The sequence below is a fragment of the Panthera onca genome (assembly GCF_046562875.1).
Source record: "Panthera onca isolate mPanOnc1 chromosome Y unlocalized genomic scaffold, mPanOnc1 haplotype 2 h2.ChrY_unloc_3, whole genome shotgun sequence".
NCBI classification, from domain to species: Eukaryota; Metazoa; Chordata; class Mammalia; order Carnivora; family Felidae; genus Panthera; species Panthera onca.
The window spans coordinates 335,920-357,113 of NW_027675866.1; positions in this window are offsets into that span (position 1 = coordinate 335,920).

The following is a 21,194-nucleotide window of genomic DNA, read 5'->3' on the forward strand; positions in this document are numbered from 1 at the left end:
CAACACAGATACAAGAAACATGTCTGAACCAGAATTTAGAATCATGATAACAAGAATACTAGCTGCAGTCCAACATAGATTAGAATCCACTTCTGCAGGGATAAGAGAAGTAAAAAATATCCAGAATTAAATTTAAAATGCTATAACGGTGCTGCAATCACAGATGGATGCAGTGGCGGTAAGGACGAACAAGGCAGAACAGAGAATCAGTTTTCTGAGAACATAGTGCACAAGCTTATAGAGAATACAGAAGCAGAAACAAAGAGGGAGATTAAGACAAAAGAGCATGATTTAAGAAGTAGAGAAATCAGTGACTCATTAAAAAGGAAAAACATCAGAGTCATAGAGGACCCAGAGGAGGAAGAGAGAGAAATACGGGTAGAAAGATTATGTGAGCAAATCATGGCAGAAACTTTCCTAAACTGTGGAAAGATACAGACATCAAAATCCAGGAATCACAGAGGACTCCCATCAGATTCAACAAAAACTGACCATCAACAAGCCATATCATAATCAAATTCACAAAATACTCAGGCAAGGAGAGAATAATGAAAGCAGCAAGGTGGGGAAAAAAAGTCGCTAACCTAGAAGGGAAGACAGATCAGGTTTTCAGCACACCTATCCACAGAAACTTGGCAGGCCACAAAGGAGTGGCGAAATATATTCAGTTGGCTGAATTGAATATGGCTGAAATAGAAAAATACGCAGCCAGGAATTCTTTACCCAGCAAGGTTGTCATTCAAAAATAGAAGGAGAGAGAAAAAGATTCCCATACAAACAAAAATTAAAGGAGTTTGTGACCAGTAAACCAGCCCGGCAAGGAATCTTAAGGGTGACACTCTGAGGGGAGAAAAGATGAAAATTATATATACATACATATAAATTATAATATATAATATAATAAAATATAATAATATGATATGAATGATATAATAATATAATATAATATAATATAATATAATGTAATGTAATGTAATGTAATGTAATGTAATGTAATGTAATGTAATATAATATAATATAATATAATATAATAATATAATATAATATAATATAATATAATATAATATAATATAATATAAATGCAAAAATATGTATACATATACATACATATGTATATGTATAAATATATGTATATATGTATATATGTACATATATATGTATATACACATATATATGTGTGTGCGTATATATATATATATACACACACCAAAAGGAACCAAAGACTAGAAAGGACCATAGAACACCACCAGATACTCCAACTCTACAAGCATCATAATGGCAATAAATGCATATCTTTCAACACTCACTCTAAACGTCAATACTCCAATTGGACTCAATACTCCAATCAAAAGATATGATGGATAAGAAAACAAGATCTATCTATATGTTATTTACAAAGGAACCCCTTTAGACCGAAAGATCCCTTCAGATTTAAAATAAGGAGGTGGAGAAGGCAGGAATAGCCGTACGTCCATCAGACAATCTAGACTTTAAAATAAAGACTGTATCAAGAGATGCAGAAGGGCATATATCATAATCAAGGGGTCTATCCACCAACAAGACCTAAAAATTGTAAACAGTTATGTGCCAAATGTGGGGACCAGCCAAATATATAAATCAATTAAAAACAAACATAAAGAAACGCATCAATAGTAATACCACAATAGGAGGAGTCTTTAACACCCCACTAGCAGCAATGGACAGATCATCTAATCAAAAAATCAACACAGAAACAAAGGCTTTGAATGACACACTGGACCAGATGGACTTCACAGATATATTCAGAATAGCTCATCCTAAAGCATCAGAATATACATTCTTGTCTAGTGCGCATGGAACACTCTCCAGAATAGACCATATACTGGGAAACAAATCTGCCCTAAGTAAGTACAAAATGATCAAGATCATACCGTGCATATTCTCAGACCACAATGGTATGAAACTCAAATCAACCACAAGAAACAATTTGTAAAGGTAACACATACTTGGAGACTGAAGAACATCCTACCAAACGTTGAATGGGCTAACACAGAAGGGAAAGAGGAAATTAAGTATATGGAAGTCAAAGAAAATGATAGCACCACAACCGAAACATCTGCGATGCAGCAAAGGTGGTCATAAGAGGAACGTATGTAACAACGCAGGGCTTCCTAAAAAAGGAAGAAAGATCTCAGAGACACAACCTAACTTTATGCCTTAAGGAGCTGGAAAAAAAAAAAAAAACAGCAAGTAAAACCCAAAAACACCACAAGACACGGAATGACAAACATTTGAGCAGAAATTAATGTTATCAAAACCAAAAACAAACAAACAAACAAACAAAACAGTAGAACAGATCAATGAAACCAGAAGCTGGTTCTTTGAAAGAATTAACAAAATTGATAAACCACTAGTCAGTTTGACCAAGAAGAAAAAGGAAAGGAACCAAATAAGCAAAATCAAGAATGAAAGAGGTGAAATCACAACCAACACAACAGAAATACAAACAATAATAAGAGAATATTATGAACAATTATATGCCACTAAAATGGACTATCTGGAAGAAATGGACAAATTCCTAGAAATATATACACTACCAAAGCTGAAACAGGAATAAATAGAAAATGTGAACAAACCCATAGTCAGTAAGGAAATCGAATTAGTAATAAAAAAAACCCTGCCAAAAAAAAAAAAAAAAAAAGATTCCAGGGCCAGATGGTTTTCCAGAGGAATTCTACCAAACATTAAAGAAGAGTTAACACCTATTCTCTTGAAACTGTTCCAAAAAAATAGAAATGGACAGAAAACTTCCCAACTCTTTCTATGAAGCCAGCGTTACCTTGATTCCAAAGCCAGACAGAGACCCCACTAACAAAGAGAACTATAGACCAAATTCCCTGATGAACATGGATGCAAAGTTCCTCAACAAGGTATTAGCCAACCGGATCCAACAATATTAAAAAAAAAAAAAAAAGTTATTCCCCACAACCAAGTGTGATTTATACCTGGGATGCAAGGCTGGTTCAATATCCACAAAATAATTAACGTGATTCATCACATCAATAAAAGAAAGGACAAGAACCATATGATCTTCTCAATAGGTGCAGAGAAAGCATTTGAAGAAATACAGCAACGTTTCTTGATAAAAGCTCTCAAGAAAGTAGGGATAGAAGGAGCCTAACTCGAGATCATAAAAGCCATATTGAACGACCCAACGCTAATATCATCCTCAAGAGGGAAAAACTGAGAACGTTCCCCCTAAGGTCAGGTACAAGACAGAGATGTTCACTATCTCCATGATTATTCAACATAGAATTAACTGGAAGTCTTAGCCTCTGCAATCAGGCAACACAAAGAAATAAAAGGCATCCAAATCAGCCAGGAGGAGGTCAAACATTCGCTCTTCACAGATGACATGATACTCGATATGGAAAACCCAAAAGATTCTACCCAAAAACTGCTAGAACTGATCCATGGATCCAACAAAGTTGCAGGATATAAAATCAATGTGCAGAAATAGGTTGCATTCCTATACACCAACAACGAAGCCACAGAAAGAGAAATCAAGGAATTGATCCCATTTACAGTTGCACAAAAACCCCTAAGATACCTAGGAATAAATCTAACCAAAGAGGTGGAAAATCCATACACTGAAAACCATAAAAAGCTTATGAAAGAAATTGAAGAAGACACACAAAGAAATGGAAAAAGATCCCATGCTCCTGGATAGGAAGAACATCTATTGTTAAAATGTCGATAGCACCCAAAGCTATCTACATATTCAACGTAATCCCTATCAAACTAACACCAACATTCTTCACAGAGCTAGAACAAATGACCCTAAAGTTTGTTTGGAACCAGAAAAGACCCCGAATACCCAAAGCAATCTTGAAAAAAAAAACCAAAGCAGGATGCCTCACAATCCCAGACTTCAAGCTATAGTTGATGATACAAAGCTGTAATCATCATCACGACAGTATGATACTGGCACAACAACAGACACTCAGATCAATGGAACAGAATGGAGAACCAGAAATGGACCAGCAAACATATGTCCAACTAATCTTTGACAAAGACGAAAGAATATCCAATGGAATAAAGATCGTCTCTTCAGCAAGTGTTGCTGGGAAAAGTGGACAGCGACATGCAGAAGAATGAAGCTGGACCACTTTCTTACTCCATACACAAAAATAAACTCAAAATGATGAAAGACCTAAATGTAAGACAGGAAGCCACCAAATCCTCGAGGAGCAGCAGGCAAAAGTCTCTTTGATCTTGGCCCCAACAACTGCTTACTCAACATGTCCTCTAGAGAGAAGGGAAACAACAAAAGTGAACTTCTGGGACCTCATCAAAATAAAAACGTCTGCACAGCGTAGGAAACAATCAGCAAAACTAAAAGGCTAGTGAAAGAATGGGAGAAGATATTTGCAAGCGACATATCAGATAAAGGGCTCGTATCCAAAATCTATAAGGAACTTATCAAACTCAAACCCCCCAAAAAGCAAATGATCCACTGAAGAAGCGGGCAAAAGACATGAATAGACCCTTCTCCAAAGAAGACATCCAGATGGCCAACGGACACATGAAAAAATGCTCAATTTCATTCATCATCAGTGAAATACAAGTCAAAACCACAATGAGATACCACCTTACACAATGTCAGAATGGCTAACATTCGCAAGTCAGGCAACAACAGATGTTGGTGAGGATGCAGAGAAAGAGGATCTCTGTTGCATCATTGGTGGGAATGCAAGATGGTGCAGCCATTCTGGAGAACAGTATGGAGGTTCCTCAAAAACTAAAGTAGAACTACCCTGTGAGCCACCAATTACGATATCCAAGGGATACGAATATGCTGTTTCGAAGGGGCACATGCTCCCCAATGTTTATAGCAGCACTATCAACAATAGCCAAAGTATGGAAAGAGTCCAAACGTCCATCGATGCGTGAATGGATAAAGGTGTAGTGTGTGTGTGTGTGTGTGTGTGTGTGTGTGTGTGTGTGTAAAAAACATATATATATATATATATATATACACACACACACGTATATACATGTATATATACACACATACACCTATACATATACATACACATACACATAAATATATATATATACATATACATACTACATATATATATATATATATATATATATATATATATATATATATATATATACACACACACACACACACACACACACACACACACACACACACACACACACACACATATATATGTATGTATATGGTGACAGATTCCCCAGGGGCAGAAAAAAGGAGACAGAAGTTTATTGGAGTCTTGGGTCTGGACAATGGGGGAGGGAGAGGCCATGTGTCATGCAGTGGAGGTGCGGGGCTGTCTTCCAGGAGGAAGGTGAGCAGGCAGGGCTCATGGCTGTTTTGAGGCACGTCGCCCGATGGGCCTGTTTGTGTTCAGCCAGGAAGTGGGGGGTGGCCACTGTGGGCCCTTCTCCCTTTACTCGGGTTTCCACTGCTCCGGTTGGTGGCGCGAACGCGACCTCTGCCCACAGCCTCTGCCCCGTGGACACAGCACGCCATTCCTGGAGGATGGTCACTCGGCACAGAGTCAAAGCCTGATAGCCAGGGACGCGCAGGCTGCTGTCTTGATGGAGGAGGAGCAAGAACACGGCTTCTACTGGGTCTAAGCTGCGTGTGGCCCACGCTGCTCCACGCTATCATTCAGAGCTGTTGGCAGGGAGCCCGCGGGTTCTCTTTCCTCGGCTTCCCTCTCTTCCTGAGCGCTCCATGGGGCTGTGTCTAAGCCCGGCTTTGCAGGGCACTGCACAGAACTCAGGCTCCTGAGATGCAAAACACAAAGGCAGTGGAGTGGACTAGAAGCAGCCTGTGACTACCTGTCGTGCCTGGCTGGGGCCCCAGCACCGTCTCTGGCCTTTGAAACCGCCAGCCCACGAGGTGCAGCCAGGACACATGCCTTCCTGTTGTGCGTCTCTGACCTGAGGCTGGAGGGCTCCTAGCCATTGCTCCTGTCTGTTGAGCATGATGACGTGGGAAACAAGCGTAAGTAAACTTGAACGGAAAGCAGGAGACTCTAGAGGGAAGACATGCACAAGGCAGGGCCATTGCAGACCTTTGAGCGGGAGGACACCAGGCGCCTCTTTGAAGGTTTGGCTTAGAGGGAGTTGTCTTTGTGCCTTTTCTGCCAGAGCAGACTCCTGTGTCTCCTGCTGGACATGTGCAGTGTGGGCTGGGCCCTACAGGTTTTCAGACCATGAGGTCAAACAAAGCCGCTTCCTCGGGGCCCACCCACGGTCTCCTTGAGCAGGGGCAGCATCTCTGCCCTCCCAAGGCTTCCAAGGCTTGGGAGCCACGACTCCCAAGGCTTCCAAGGCTTGGGAGCTATGCCTCCCAAGGCTACAGCATTCTGCTGTGTGGCACTCGCAGCCACTGTCACAAGCCGGCTCCTGGTGACAGCCAGTCACACTCCAGTGACTTCCTTCCATGTTGCCCAAAACATCTTCAGAGTGAAAGGGAGTCTCCAAATATGTACTCTTTTTTTTTTTTTTCTTTTCTTTCCAAACCCACACAATGTTCGGTAATTAATGGCATATTTTAAGTACACCAGGGAGATTTGCATTTTTCAACAAGGGAGGAAGCAACAGCACACATAGAAATATGAGTTCATACTCAGGCTGCTTCTGGGCTGGCGATCCAAGGACCTGCTGGAAGGAAGGGAGATTGCTTTCCCTGTGGAGAAAAATTCTTCTCGCTCAAGGAGCAGGGGGAAGTATTTGACAGCGTCTGCTGCTGCAGAGGCATCTCGGCAAGACCTTTGTTAAAACGTATTTCTTGTCTTTTATTAATGAGATTTGGTTCAGGGAGATCCTGTGGGGGAATGAAAACTCTGCCTTGGAAGGCAGTTTGAAGAGCTGGCTGGGGCTCAGTGACAAGGGACTCGGCAGCTGTTGTCAGGTATTTGGGCTACACTGGATGGTGGGTGTCGGGGGACAGAGCCACTGGGCGGGTGATCCCGCAGAGGGTGGCTAGCTAGAGACGAGCACTGAGGGGTTCACACCACCCCCCCGCCCCATGAGCCACCCCGGGATCTCCATAGCATCCTAGCTGAAAACCTAGTCTTTGTGGCTGGAAAAGCTTGGATTTCAGTCCGAGCATGTGACCTTGGGCAAGCCTCAATTTATCCATCTGTGAAATGAGGAAATCATCACAAGTTGTGGGGGGGAGTGAGTGGGGTCATCCGTGCAAGAGCTCGGTGCACAGTGGCCTTGCTCAGGCCAGGCTGGGCTCCTTCAGCCCTGGGGTTCTGCTGAAGGCCGTGGTGTGTCCATGCTGCCCTTCTGTCCTCTGAGGTTTGTTTTCCACAGGCTCCCCCCCGCCCCCCTGCCACCCTTCTCCAAGGCTGATGAAACTTAACCCGTAGATTGTTCCGAGCAGCGTTGTACAGAAGTGGACATACCTCCAATGTCCATCAACTTATGAATGGGAATTGCAAATAATATAATGTGATAATACATGGTGAAATCTATCTTGGGTTTGAGGGCATTGTTTCAACAGAACAGAAGTGTTGTTCCTATATGCCACCTGAGGAGCCCTCTCCCCCTGCTCCTGGCCCCCACCCTCCCTCCTTCTACCTCCTTTCTGTCTCTGGAACGTTCCCTGAGGTGCCCTGATGCACTTGGCGGTCGCTCTGCTGGTGAGGCCCACACTCGCTGGCTGAAAACCACGTCAGTGGTTTCAGCTGGGAAAACCATATTCAGCATTTGCTTCCAAGAGTGAGCGGCTTTAAGTAATCACATCTGAAGCCCCCTTTGATGGAAGGGGTTGACTGACAACTCATTCTGTCTCAGACACTGAGATTGATGAGATTGATTGCCTGAGAAAGACCAGGAAATCACACAGGGAGGCCTGTTATGGGGCGACTGTCGAACTCAGTGACTGCATGGGCACACCGAGCAGGTGTCGACTGGGCTCACTGGGAAGCCTCGGATATGAAACGGCTGCGCAGTGCAGCACGCACGTGCAAAGTGCAAAGATCAGGACTACATGATTCAGTGAGAAGACATAGATGGGAAATTACTGGAGCTGAAATTTTATTGCAAAGTTGTTTATCTTTGTTATTACTTTCTGAATCCTTTTGTGCTTTTTGTTCACGGCAGTGGATAGAGGCACTCTTACTTACACTTTAAGCAGAGATTAGGAGGGAAAAATATTCCTCACGGCACCACAAAATACCAGAGTAACTCTCAGCCAGGCCTGTGATTTCTCTCATTTCAATGAAATATCTAGAAATTGAAATAACAATAATAAAAACTTTTTTTGTAGTCCTTTTGCACAGACAATTCATGTGATTTCCTTTTGATGCCAATTAGCATTTCTTATTACAATAATAATGGTGAGAACATGGCTCCCAGAAAGATGTGGCCTGGGACTCCTTCACTTTGGTTTCCAGCTTGTAGTGCAGGGATCCTGGCCCACTTCTGAGAGAAGACGGCCGCTGGCCAGACCGCTAAGGTGATGTGATGTTAATAACAGGGATGATTCATCTTTTACTTTTTCATAAAGCTGATTACTTTTCAGAATCATAGTCTACATCCTTGGATTATTTAAAATCTCATGCAATTTTTATTAAAAGGGAAACTAATTTTGTGAACTGAAAAAATATACACTTGAACATAGGCATACATAAAACATCTGGAGTTTTAAGTATTAACAAAGGTGTGGGTTTCTTATATTCATTCTTCTTGCAGTTATTTCCTGCTGCAATCAGAGTAAGAAGAAATACATTTTCTTTTTTAATTCTCAGCATTGCTGTTCAGGTATAAGAGTTCAGAAGTGTTGTCAGTGAGGCCTGTGGACCAGCTTACCCAGGCAGGCACTCGGAAGCTCACTGGAAATGAAGATTCGTGGGGTGCCTGGCTGGGGCTCAGTAGGTAGAGCACGTGACTCTTGATCTCAACATCACGTTGGATGTAGAGATTACTTAAAAATAGAATCTTTTTTTTAATGTTTGTTCATTTTTGAGAGAGAGAGACAGAGAGAGAGAGACAGAGAGAGAGAGAGAGGGAGGGAGAGAGAGATAGTAAGAGTGAGCAGGGGTGGTGCAGAGGGAGAGGAAGACACAGAACCCAAAAGAGGCTCCAGGCCCTGAGCTGTCAGCACAGAGCCCAACATGGGGCTTGAACTCACAAATGGTGAGATCGTGACCCGAGCTGAAGTCAGAGACTGAACTGACTGAGCCACCCAGGCACCCTGAAAATGAAATCTTTTTAAAAACATAAGAAATGCACATTCTTAATCCCCTCCCTGGACCTGAGTGTTGGGGACCAGCAACCTGTGTTAACCATGCTCGTCATCCTGGTGATTGATGAGGGCTTTAGAGACAGAGGCCACTTCCTTGTTAGGGTCACAGTTGGATGGGGGTTAAAACATTGTTTGGGCTCAGATTGCCTGGGTTCAAAACCCAGATTTACTGCCTCTATCTCTTAGCTCTGTGACCACAGAGTAAACCTTAAAATGGGAGCATGTTTATAGTGAGGGTCGGGTGTGTGTGGGGGGAGAATTTTCAATTGCTCTTGAATTCTTCATTTAACCCAGAGGGCTCCCCTTCCCATTCTTCATTTAACCCAGAGGGCTCCCCTTCCCACCACCCCACCCAGCCAGACAGATCTGACGTACATTCCAGGCAAAGAAAACCACTGTTTTCACATGTCGGCAAATAACATTCGGAAGCTGTTGGCCTAAGTGTAAATGAGAGATGTGGATGACTGTTCGCAGAGTGAGTTTACTGCCCCAGAAACCGGATCAAATCCTGAGCAAGAATGGATGAATGGAAAGGTCTCAAAGTCAGGCAAGAGAGGGGAAGTGATGTGAGGCTTCTTGGGAATGAGGTTCAGGAGGCAGTCTGGAAACCAGATTATGGCAGATTGCGTATTCCACAAATGGCCATGCTGATATTCCCTGTCCCACGTGTCCTTTAAAAAAATTTTTTTAACGTTTATTTAGTTTTGAGACAGAGAGAGACAGAGCATAAATGGTGGAGGGTCTGAGAGAGGGAGACACAGAATCTGAAACAGGCTCCAGGCTCTGAGCTGTCAGCACAGAGCCCAACGCGGGGCTGGAATTCATGGACTGTGAGATCATGACCTGAGCCGAAGTGGGCCGCTGAACCAACTGAGCCACCCAGGCGCCCCTTTGTCCATGTGTTCTTACCGAACTCTGCCCCTGCCTCACTGAAAGTCAGTCTTGGGGCTCCTGGGGGACTCGGTCGGTTACGCGTCCAATTCTTGACTTCAGCTCACATCATGATCTCATGGTTAGTGGGTTTGAGCCCCGTGTCAGGCTCTGTGCTGATAACACAGAGCCTGCTTGGGATTCTCTCTCTCTCTCTCTCTCTCTCTCTCTCTCTCTCTCTCTCTTTCTCTCTCTCTTTCCCTTCCCTTCCCTTTGCTTCCCTTGCCTTCCCTTGCCTTCACTTCCCCTTCCCCTTCACCCTTCCCTTCCCTTCCGTTCCCTTCCCTTCCCTTCCCTTCCCTTCCCTTCTCTTCCCTTCCCTCCCTCAAGCTCTCTCTCAAAAATACATAAACTTGAGAGAGATGAGTGGGGGGTGGGCAGAGAGACAGGGAGACACAGAATCCAAAGCAGGCTCCAGGCTCCCAGCTATCAACACAGAGCCCAACACAGGGCTCAAACTCACAAACTGTGAGCTCATGACCTGAGCCAAAGTCAGATGCTCAACTGACTGAGCCACCCGGGTTGCCCCTAAAATAAGTAGACTTTAAAAGAAAAAAAAAAAATAAAGTCAGTCTTATGTCCCTTCCTTTTGAAATTGGGTCGGCCTCTGTGACAGCCGGGTGGGGAATGTGGCAGAAGTGATGATGCATGGCTTCTGGGACTCGTTTGGAAAAGGTGTCCAAAAGGCAGTGTCTTCTTGGTTGTGTCTCTCACTGAACATACCCCTTTTGGGGCTCAGAGCTGCCACACCAGGGAGCATGAAGTCACTATGCTGGGGGAGGTGCATAGGAAAGGAGATGTTGCCAAAGCTCCAGCTGTCTCTGAGTCTCCCCAGTGCAGACTCCAGGTATGTGAGGGAAGGCGACTCTCATGGCAGCCGCCATCTGACTGCAGTCTTGCGAGAGACCCTGAGTGAGAACTGCCAGGCACAGCTGCTCCCGAGTCCCCTTCCCATGACTCCCTCTCCCCAAAACAGGGATAACAGGTGTTACTGTCTTTGAAGAGCTAAGTCTCAGGGTTCATTATTAGGGAGCAGTAGGAACTGTAGCACCAATAACTTGTTTCTCTGTGGTAGGAACTGCCTCTCGGCTGGGGTCAGGAAGTGGACCATTGGTCATCCAGCTGCAAGGTCACTCATCTGTGCCTGGGACTCTGCACAGACCTCCTTCAGCCCACCTCCTGTAGACACCGCCATGCTCCCGGGATGGAGGTAGCTGCTTGGCGATGCAGAGAACAGAAAGGCTTTGCCGCTGTCTGGGAGGAGACAAGGCGACTCCAAGTCTCCTACTTGCCTGGGGGGGAGAGATTAGTCTGCTTCATGTGTGTCAGAGTCACAGGGCGGTGCTTGGTACACGGGGAGTGCTAAAAGTAGTGGCCGCAGTTACTTACTGGTTTTGTACAGCAGATGGGTGTGAGGACTGTGCCGGAACACAGATTGGACAAGCGCTGACGCGGCTGCTCATGAGGCTGAGCCCAGGGAGCTTCGAGGGGGTCACACGTCGCCCTGGTGCCCCAGGGATGATCTTGATGATGGTGCTTGTGGTGGTGGATGGCGGGTCGTGTGGTGTGACGTGATATGGGCTCAGAGTGAGCAGTCAAGAAAGAATTCTTGACACATTTTGAGTTGGAAAAGGTGGTTTTATCAAAGGCACAGGGACAGGACCCCTGGGCAGAAAGAGATGCACTGGGATTGTGAGGAGCTTTCAACTTGGGGGCAGGTAGAAATCAAGGCATTTTGCAAAATGACGGTGTTTGCATGTCGAAGAGGTCTTGCGGGATCCTGGAGGTCTGGCTTTTGTCAAGCTAAGGTGGCTTTTTGCCTCTAGCAAAGCCTTAACGGTAATGCTTTATGCATTATACTTCATGCGGTCCTGAGTTCCTGTGCTCTGCCTGCCTCAAGGAGGATGCGAGTTCTAAGGCAGTTTAATTTTACCTTCCTGTCTTTTGCCTTTGTTGCTTGTCAGTGATGACGATGGCGGCTAAGCTTCCTCCTTGTCCGTCACGCATCAGGTGCTCGGCGAAGGGTCTGAACCACTCAGTTCTCACTGCAACGCTATCAGGTAGGTCCTACTCTTGTTCCCGTGTTCCAGGCAGGGGGAGGAGGTACTGGGGGGTCACATAACTGGCCCTGTCTTACGCAGTCATGAGCTGCCCTGGGCTCCTCATTGTTAACATCTCCAAGTAGCACGTATTTCGAGGTCTGCACCGCATATATAATGTGACTTCATCTTCAAAGCAACCTTGTGAGGGAGTTGAGGAGACCTCCGTTTTTTTCTAGTTTGAAGCTACCATCCAGAAAGTTAAGTGGCATCCTCACAGTGACACTGGACATGAGGCAGAATGGTGTCCATGGGGGTAAGTGTCAGGTGTGCCGTTTGGAAAACAGTCCAGGTGTGTAAAGGAGAGGTCGGGTGAGATGCGGCTGAAGTGAGGGCCAGACGCGTGGAGCTGGGACTTCATTCGGGATGAAAGGGGGAGCCACAGAATGCACCCGACGTGCGTAGTTGAGGTTTGTCCCTGGTGTGGAGGAGAGTTTGGAGTGGGAGAGGAGAGCTGATGTGATGGGGTCCCAGCAGGGGCAAGGTGCCGACCTGGCAGGTCACAGGGTCTGATGAAGGACATGCTGTTCTGGAGAAGGCAGTGTCTTAGCAGCATCTCCGCTGTGGTGGAAGACACACAGAGGGGAGTAATTCTGAACCACGCCTGTGGTGGTGAGGGTGGGTGGGCAGGAAACAACGGGCCGCCTCCACCTCCCGTCTGCTCCAGAGTCACATGTGAATGGGCCTGTCCTGCAGGGAACAGCCAACAGTGAACCACGTTTCACTTTTCTTGCAAAGAGTCTGGTAGATTTCCCACTGTTTTTTCAGATAGCGCGATGGGATTTGTGAAGGGGACACACTCACAGATCCCGTTAGGACACGCGGCACCCTGTCAGGGGCGGAGAGTTGGAGGAATCTGGTGGGGTGCATGTTGGCTGTATTGGTGAGGAGGCCAGAAAGCCAGGATGGGACACTAGGCAGACTAGAAGCCACCTCTCTTCTTGCAGCGGAGAAAAGGGTAACAAAAGGTCCACGTGTGCTCCAGCGACAAATAGTAGCTGTCATATCGGTTGTAAAATTTTGACCGTTACGTACCCCAGATTCCTCGGTGGAGTGGAATGTGTGCTCTAGAGCCAGCCAGACCTGGTTCTCTCCCACCTAGTCGCCACGTGATCTTGGGAGGTTGCTGAGATTGGCACCAGAGTCAGGTAGGTGATGCTGGAAAGGTGGGAATCGGAACACTCAATACAGCCGTCTTCCTGAGTCCCATCTTGGTTGTCTACAAAACGGAGGTGGGAAGAACATCCGATGCATTCGGCACCTGTGTAGATGAAGTCAGTTCTCTTAGAGGCAAACCCACTCCATTACTGCCGGAAATGTTAGTCGTAAAGGGGAGGTACAAAGGAGCAATGCCGGAAACTTTCTCAAGTAGGAGGAGGGGCTGTACTCCAAATTCTTGCACATCAACTTCAGGGCTGATGTTAGATACAAGCAGCCGGCCACGAAGCTCCTGCAGAACATGACTTCCTGGAAAAAATAGCCCAGCGCCGCTTAGGAAGAGACACATTTTGGGCTTCTGCCAAGTTACTCACATTTCAGACAGTTCGTATTTGAATGCAGAATGGGTTTTGAACAAATTCCTTTCTTTTACCCTGACTACTTGCAGTGAGCTTGGGGTTGAACTCTGCCCCTTTGAAGAAAATAAGGCACTGAACCATAAACTATTATTTTTTGACACTAATTTCCCCAGACTATTTTTCTAGGGTAGTGATCTCAGTTTAACATACATTGATGAGTTTTAAGTGTTTTTTCTTCTCAGAACACATTTATGGGGATGAGCAGGACATAGAAAACAAGAATTCAGATTCTCAGAATTTTGAGTCACGGTGTTTGGGATAGAGTATCCAATATGTGTGTGAGCACGTGCGCGTGCACACACACACACACACACACACACACACACACACACACACACACTCCAGTGTTTACCTGCACATCTGCCTTCTCCCAGGAGGAGGAGGGGAAAGGAAGCTCCTCTGTTGCTCGGGCCCTTTTGTTGATTTATCATTTATTATTTTTTAAAATGACTAAAAATGTAATTGGCCTCATCACTCTGTTTTGGTGTGGGCTTAACCAAGGTCCTCAACCCCTGGGGAAAAGTCCTCCAGATGCCGTGGGTTTTGTGTTTTTGTTTTTTTTTCTGTTTTTTTGTCCAGTTCTCACCTCAGGCACAAGCTTTTATTCATTGGCATGCCTTTGCAAAAGACTGTTGTCCCTCCATCCCTCCAAAAAAGACATTTCCTTATCAGAAATTTTAGAGATTTCTGGTTCCATTTAGTACTGAGAATGAGTAGCAGTGATGATGGCAGTGACGTCGTAGTGATGCACTCATGTGCTGAAAAATGTGACACATGTCAGGCTTCTTTTCTTTACCATAATCTGCCCAGTTCTGTTAGAAAGCCATTTGTGGGTTTGAGGTGAGTGAGGCTAACTGCCCCCTTCCCTGGGGCAGGGTGGGGGATGTGGACACAGTGACTTGTTTCCTGCTGGGCACGTGACTCCCAACTGGCTATGTGACCAGACCAGGAGTCTTTCTGTGACGTCATTGGGGAGGGTAGTGACCAGGTCTCCTCCTTGGAGGTCAGAACCATAAGATTCATGCCGTGCCCCATCCCATGTCATGGGGAGAGACAGTCTTCCTGCAAACTTCCAACAGACAGGAACCAGTATGGAGGTTCTGAAGGAGCAGACCTTGGGCGTGAGACCATCTCAGTAGTGCTGGTGTGGGGTGAGGCTGATCTTTAACCAGAAATAAAAGGAGAGAGCTTGAAAAACATGAGATAAAGCCAGGAAACAGTTGTTACTTCCAAAGAGGAAGTGTTTTCTGCGGACTCCTGTTGTAAAATGAGGACCGGGCAGAGTAGCAAGGGGTGGATGGATCATCAGAGAAGAGATGAATGGATTTCAGCGTTATCCCAGCAGCTTGGATGTTTCAGAAAAGGAGTTGAAAGGGTGGGAAAGAACAGGCCAGTGAGAAGCCTATGGGAGGCGGAGAAATGGCCCCCAAAGATGTCCGCTGTAACCCGTTGGGCCTGTGGATGTGTCCTCTGCTGTGGCCCAAGGAGCACCGAGGATGGATTAAATAAGGGCCTGGGGATGGGAAGCCCTCCTGGACTGTGGACAGGCGCACCATTGCCTCAAGGACCCTTAAACGTGGAAGGAGGCACAAGAGAAGTGGGAGAGATGAGGCCAAAGGGAAAGAGGGGGTGAGAGGGGCAAGAAGGACTCAGTGCACCTTGAAGATGCAGGAAGGATGCGGAGTCATGGAATGCAGGGGACCCTGCAGCCAGGATGGGCCTCAGCGGCCAGCCGGCCAGCGGTGCACTGTGCCCACAGAGTGATGGAACAGGAGAGGCCCCACCCCACAGGGCCCCCGGGGGGTGGGGCGCAACCTGCCCGTACTTGGTGTCAGCCACTTCTGACCTCCAGAATCCACTGAGGTCATCTAAGCCACCATTTGTGATAACTTGTTGCAGTAGCAACAGAAAATTAGTGTAGAAAAAGACCCACATGCTATCAAATGAGGACAGAGGCGGTGCCCTGCAGACTGGCTCAGTGTGCGCCAGCCGCATGGGGACCTGGCCTCCCAGAGGCTCTGCTCCTGGCCTTTCATGTAGAGGGAAAGTGCCCGTGCCTCCTGGGGCCTGTGCTTGTTGGTTAAGATTGTTCTTTTATGGCAGTTAGCAGAGCACCTACCCGACTCCGTGCTCAGTAACTGCTTGATTGATGCAGATGAACACAGGAGAGGGAGAGACATCCCCATACATACTTTGAGATTCTCCTTCCTTTCTTAAGTAGACCAACTAGGTCACAAAGAAATGCAGCCTGAATAGATGTTGTGAGTTTTCTAACTCACTGTTACAATAACAATGATTTTTCTGATTGAAATACAATTTGAGGCGCCTCACAGTGTTCCAGTGATCGTTTTGTCTCACCGTTACCGATGCTGTTAATAACTCATGAGGGATGCTTGTCATCCACTCCGATGAGCCCTGGGTCATCCACATACAGCAGTACAGCAGGAGCATCTAGGGGACTGACGTGGCTTCAGGGACCCCTCCTCTGAGCCCATCCAGGGTGTGGGTGTCCTTGATGACACACTTGTGAGTTTCAGTTTGATCCCTAAACTGCCCCCTCCCTCCTGTCTTGTGGCCTCTGATAATTCTCAGGCATCTCAGACCTGCCTGCAAGTTTTGTTTGACCTGACACCGCCTCCCTTCTGAAGGGCGGGGTCAGCCCCAAGGTCAGTGAGCTGGAGGTGAGCAGGGTGGCAGGGTGGCGGTGGGTGTGTTGTGGGTGTCGTTAGAAAGAAAACCACAGGCCCCAAATAGTGTCACTTCGCTGAAGTTCCCAAACTGGGGCTTAAGGCCTAATCCAACTGCATTTCAGCCCCCCTCAGAGACGTAGTCTGAACCAGCCAGGAATGTTCCATCAGTGCCAGTGCCTCTGCCACAGGGGCCTCTCCACCCCCCACTCCCAAAGAAGGAAGACGTCTCCTGGATCCAGGGACCCCTTGCTTTCCCCCTGGACAGCAGCCTCCCTGCAACAGCCCTTCACTGTTGCTAGTAACTTTCTTACCCGGCTCTCCTTCTAGATGGACCTTCCTTTCTGGCCAGCTTCTTGGAGCCCCTTCTGCTTGCTGCTTGGGGTGCTACCCGATTCCTGAGTCCTAAAGCCAATCATATATTTAAAATCTGCTCAGTTGCATTTTTGTTGTCTGGCAGTCTGCGCAAGAAGGCTCAGCCAGTGTCTCTCTGAGGCTTAGGCCCCGTCAGGCATGGCCACCGAAGACCCTGAGGGACCTTTCTCGGGATGGAGGGTCTCTGAGTTTGGAACTTATCCTGAGACAAGATTTGAGTGATGTTACTGCTCCTAAGGGAGCAGGGCAGGATGGGGGCCAATAAAGGGTGTGCGGCTCCTCTGAGAGACCGTGGGGACAGTGTGGGGACAGTGTAGGAAACGCCTCAGCGTTGCCTAGTGGGGGCAGAGGACTGGGGCATGGGCGTGCAGTGAGCCCACCCTCCATGGTTGATGCTGGGGCAGAGATGTCTTGCAGGCAGCAGCCTTGGCAGGAGGGGGTGTGGGTGGGGCACCCTGTGGGCTGCTCCTGCCTCGCTTCCCGGCCTCCCTGCCACTTGGGGACCAGAAGTCCTGACCGTAGTGTTGATAGTGGAGTGTCTGCGCCCCCTAAGGGGAGCCCTGGAGGAGGAGTATGAGAGTGTCCTATAAAAGCTGACCGCTTGGGAGAGCACGGGAGGGAAGAAGAGTGCTCTGTCTGTGAGCTGGCCCCAGCCCTCAGACCAGCCAGGAGCCTCTGTGGGAGCAGCCAGTGGGATCAAGCCCGGGGAGCCTACCCTCTGTTCAGCCCAAGCGTTGGAGCTTCAGGCCCAGACACTGGCAAGGGCAAGACTCTCCCCTCACCACCTCACCTCTGTCAGGAGCCGAGCCTCCCCAAAGAGGCTGATGGAAGAGAGCAGGTCTCTGCATCCTCTCGGGGGCCATGGCAGCCCTTTGTGGCTTCTCCAAGTGGATTCCTAGGCCACCAGCATGGTCAGGGGGGACCCAAGACGGACAGAAGTCCAGCAGTGACAGGACGTGGTAGACGGGCACACGGGAAGAAGCCCTTTTGAGACTCAGAAATGCCTGGGTGTTTTGGGGGGTTTTGACTCAGTCACTAAGGCCACTGGAGGGGTGTCTATGCACCATCATGTGAACATGAAGGAACAACAGGGAAACCCAAACTGATGCACAGCCTGAAAGTAACACACAGGCCTCTGTTCCTCGAAATTTCTGTGGCATGAATGACCAAGGCCGAGGAATGTTCCAGAATAGAAGGTAAATAAACAGATGTGACCACAGAATACAGTTAGTGACCTTGGAATGCATTCTGTGCAGGAACAAAGTTTAATACGGACATTTTTGGGACAGTTGATGACATTGGAATATGACCCATGGTTTAGATTACGGTGTTGTACTGGTGTTCAATTTCCTGAGGCTGGTCACTGACTTGTGAATATGTGAGAGGATGGTTTTGTCCTCAGGGTGTAGACCCTGAGCAGAACCGACAAAGGGGCACGGTATGTGCAACCGACTTGGAAATGATTTAGAAATACAGTAAAACCTTGGATTGCGAGTAATCTGCTCCGCGAGTGTTCCACGAGACGAGCAAACATTTCTAATAAACTTTAACTTGATGAAGGTGCGATGTCTTGCAGTATGAGTCGTACGTGACTCCGAATGTCATGTGGTCACAACTGAGGCAGTGGTTCTTGAAATTTGCTTTGATACATGAGTGTTTAGGATTACAAGCATGTTTCTGGAATGAGGTATGCTCGAAAACCAAGGTTTTACTTTATGTACGAGTGCGCGCGCATACGTCTGTACATATGTAAATCCTGGCCAAGTGAAGTATTAGTGAAACGGGCTAAAAGGTATATGGGGGTTCCTTTACTATTCTCGCAGTCTTTTGTAGCTTTGACAGTGATTGCAAGATAAAAGGAAAAGGAAGTTAGTGACCAGTTAGTGAGGCTCGGGAACTCTCACACACAGTGTCCCCTGCATCCCATGGGAGACCAGCTCCCCCACCCCTCCTGCCCAGTCTGCTGCCCTACCCCCACCTGGCAGAGTGCTTAGATTGTCCACGAAGCCCAGTCTCCAACACCCGCCTTGCACTCCACCCCCTTGGGACTCATGCTTGGAACCATGCACAGGCGTTTGTTTCCTCTTCATTCACATGGCCTTGTTTTCCGCTGGCTGTGCCAACGCCGACCCTTGGTGCACCCCCAGGGTCCCCAGACAGATCAGGAGTGTCCCGCCCTGCCCTCTTTTAAGCCATATTTTCCCAGCCGTATTGTCCAGATCTGGTCTGTCCAGCCCTATGGCATGATGCATGGCACAACTTCATTTTCTGGGTCGAATGAGTGGGCCATGCAGGGGGAGGGTGGTGTGCTCCCAGACCCTTGGGAAGATGTTCTGAGGGAGGAGAGGGCCACCTGGCTGCTGTGGGGAGGCAGGTGGGTAGGCGTGGGCCAGGCGTTCACCCAGGGATTGTGGTGCTGCCGGCAGGCCCGTGTCAGAAATGACAGGAGGTAGAACAATACCTGAGCAAAGCGTCCTGTCCGTTGTGACCGCATCATGCTGGAAACTTCCTTTCTTAGTGTCCCTTTGAGGCTGCGGTCAGGGAGGGGCTGGGTCCCATTGGAAGCTGGGTTTGTGTGGGGTCGGGAGCCCGCAGCCCCCAGGAAGGGGAAAGGGGGTGATGGGGGAATGGAGGGAAGGGGGAAGGGGGTGCTTCAGGAGGTCTATAGGAGGTGAAAGGCAGCTAGAGACACAGAAAATAAAAGCAGAATGAAGACTCTTAGGGATCCATAAACAAGCTGATGGGGTCCGCCCCTTGGGGTCCTCTCCAAGGCCTGCCAGTGGGGAGCTTCTCAGGCTGCAGGGAAGGTCTTTGTGGCGAAGGTCTGGTAGGTGCTGCACTTAAGTGGATTGATGTACAAGTATCTCAAAGCACTAGGGGAGGGCGAGCAGGGTATGGCCACTCTATACTAGGGTTTTGGATTTGTACTTTTCCTTTCGATTTGTGAAGTCAGGTCTTTTGTTCATGTCGGATAATGCTTTGCTCTGGCGGGGGGGAGCAACTCGGGGTCCTCTCCTTGCAGGGGGTTCACAGCCTCTTCCATCTCATTCACTGGCTTTGGGCAAATCGATAATGAGCCCAGCCACCGTCTATAGAATCAAATCAATCCTGTTAGTGTGTCTCGGTGGCCCACACTCCCTTTTGTGGCCCCAGTGGACTCTGGGCAATCTTAGTCCTCGATCTGTTCTGCAAATATTGTTGAGCTGCTTTTTAAGAGCCAGGCATGGGGCGCCTGGGTGGCTTGGTCGGTTAAGCGTCTGACTTCAGCTCAGGTCATGATCTCACAGCCCGTGAATTTGAGCCCTGCGTCGGGCTCTGTGCTGACCGCTCAGAGCCTGGAGCCTGTTTCGGATTCCGTGTCTCCCTCTCGCTCTGCCCCTCCCCTGTTCATGCTCTGTCTCTCTCTGTCTCAAAAATAAATAAACGTTTAAAAAAATTAAAAAAAAAAAAAAAAAAAAAAAAAAGAACCAGGCAGTCGGTCTGGAGCTACAAATAAAACGGCAGCCCACGGGGGCCCCTGTTCCAGGTCCGAGATGACAGGAGACCAGTAAGCAGAATCCTGAGGTCCATCCAGCAGGATTCATGCTGTAAAAATAAAGAAGCCTAGGGCTGGAGAGAGGAGCTCTAGATTAGGTCAGAAACATCTTCCTGGAAGGGCGTGGGGTGAGCAGAGCCCAGAAGGAAGTAGGGACCATCCCTGTGTCCTGCGAGCTCCCGGCAGATGGCAGGGCTACAGCCATGATTGAGAGGCATCTGGGGAGGAGTGGAGGGCCATGGGGAGATGGGGCAGGAGTGGCAGGGACAGGCCTGGATGTTGGAGGCAGCAGGAAGAGCACCGCCTGGCAACATGGGCAGGGGCTTAGCTGTAGCCACACTGATGTGAGAAGCGGGTTTTGGGGCTAGGAGAGTGATACGTAGCACAGTCATCCAGGGGGTCAGATTAACTCCCACTGACTTCAGCTTCTGTGTTACCCCTCCCGAGGGAGCTGTGGCCCGAGTGTCTATGCCCCACATCTGTGCTTCTGATTGGACGCTGCATGAGGACCAGCAGGAAATAACACTGAAAGAGGCCATGCTTCTCAACCAGAGGTGATTCTGTCCCCTGGCTGACAGTGGACAATGTCTGGGGACATTTGTGGTTGTCACCACTGTGTGTGTGCTCACACGTGCCTGCACGTGTGTGTATGTGTGCTTGTGTGTGCACGTGTGTGCACTCCTGGCATCTACTGGGTACAGGCCAAGG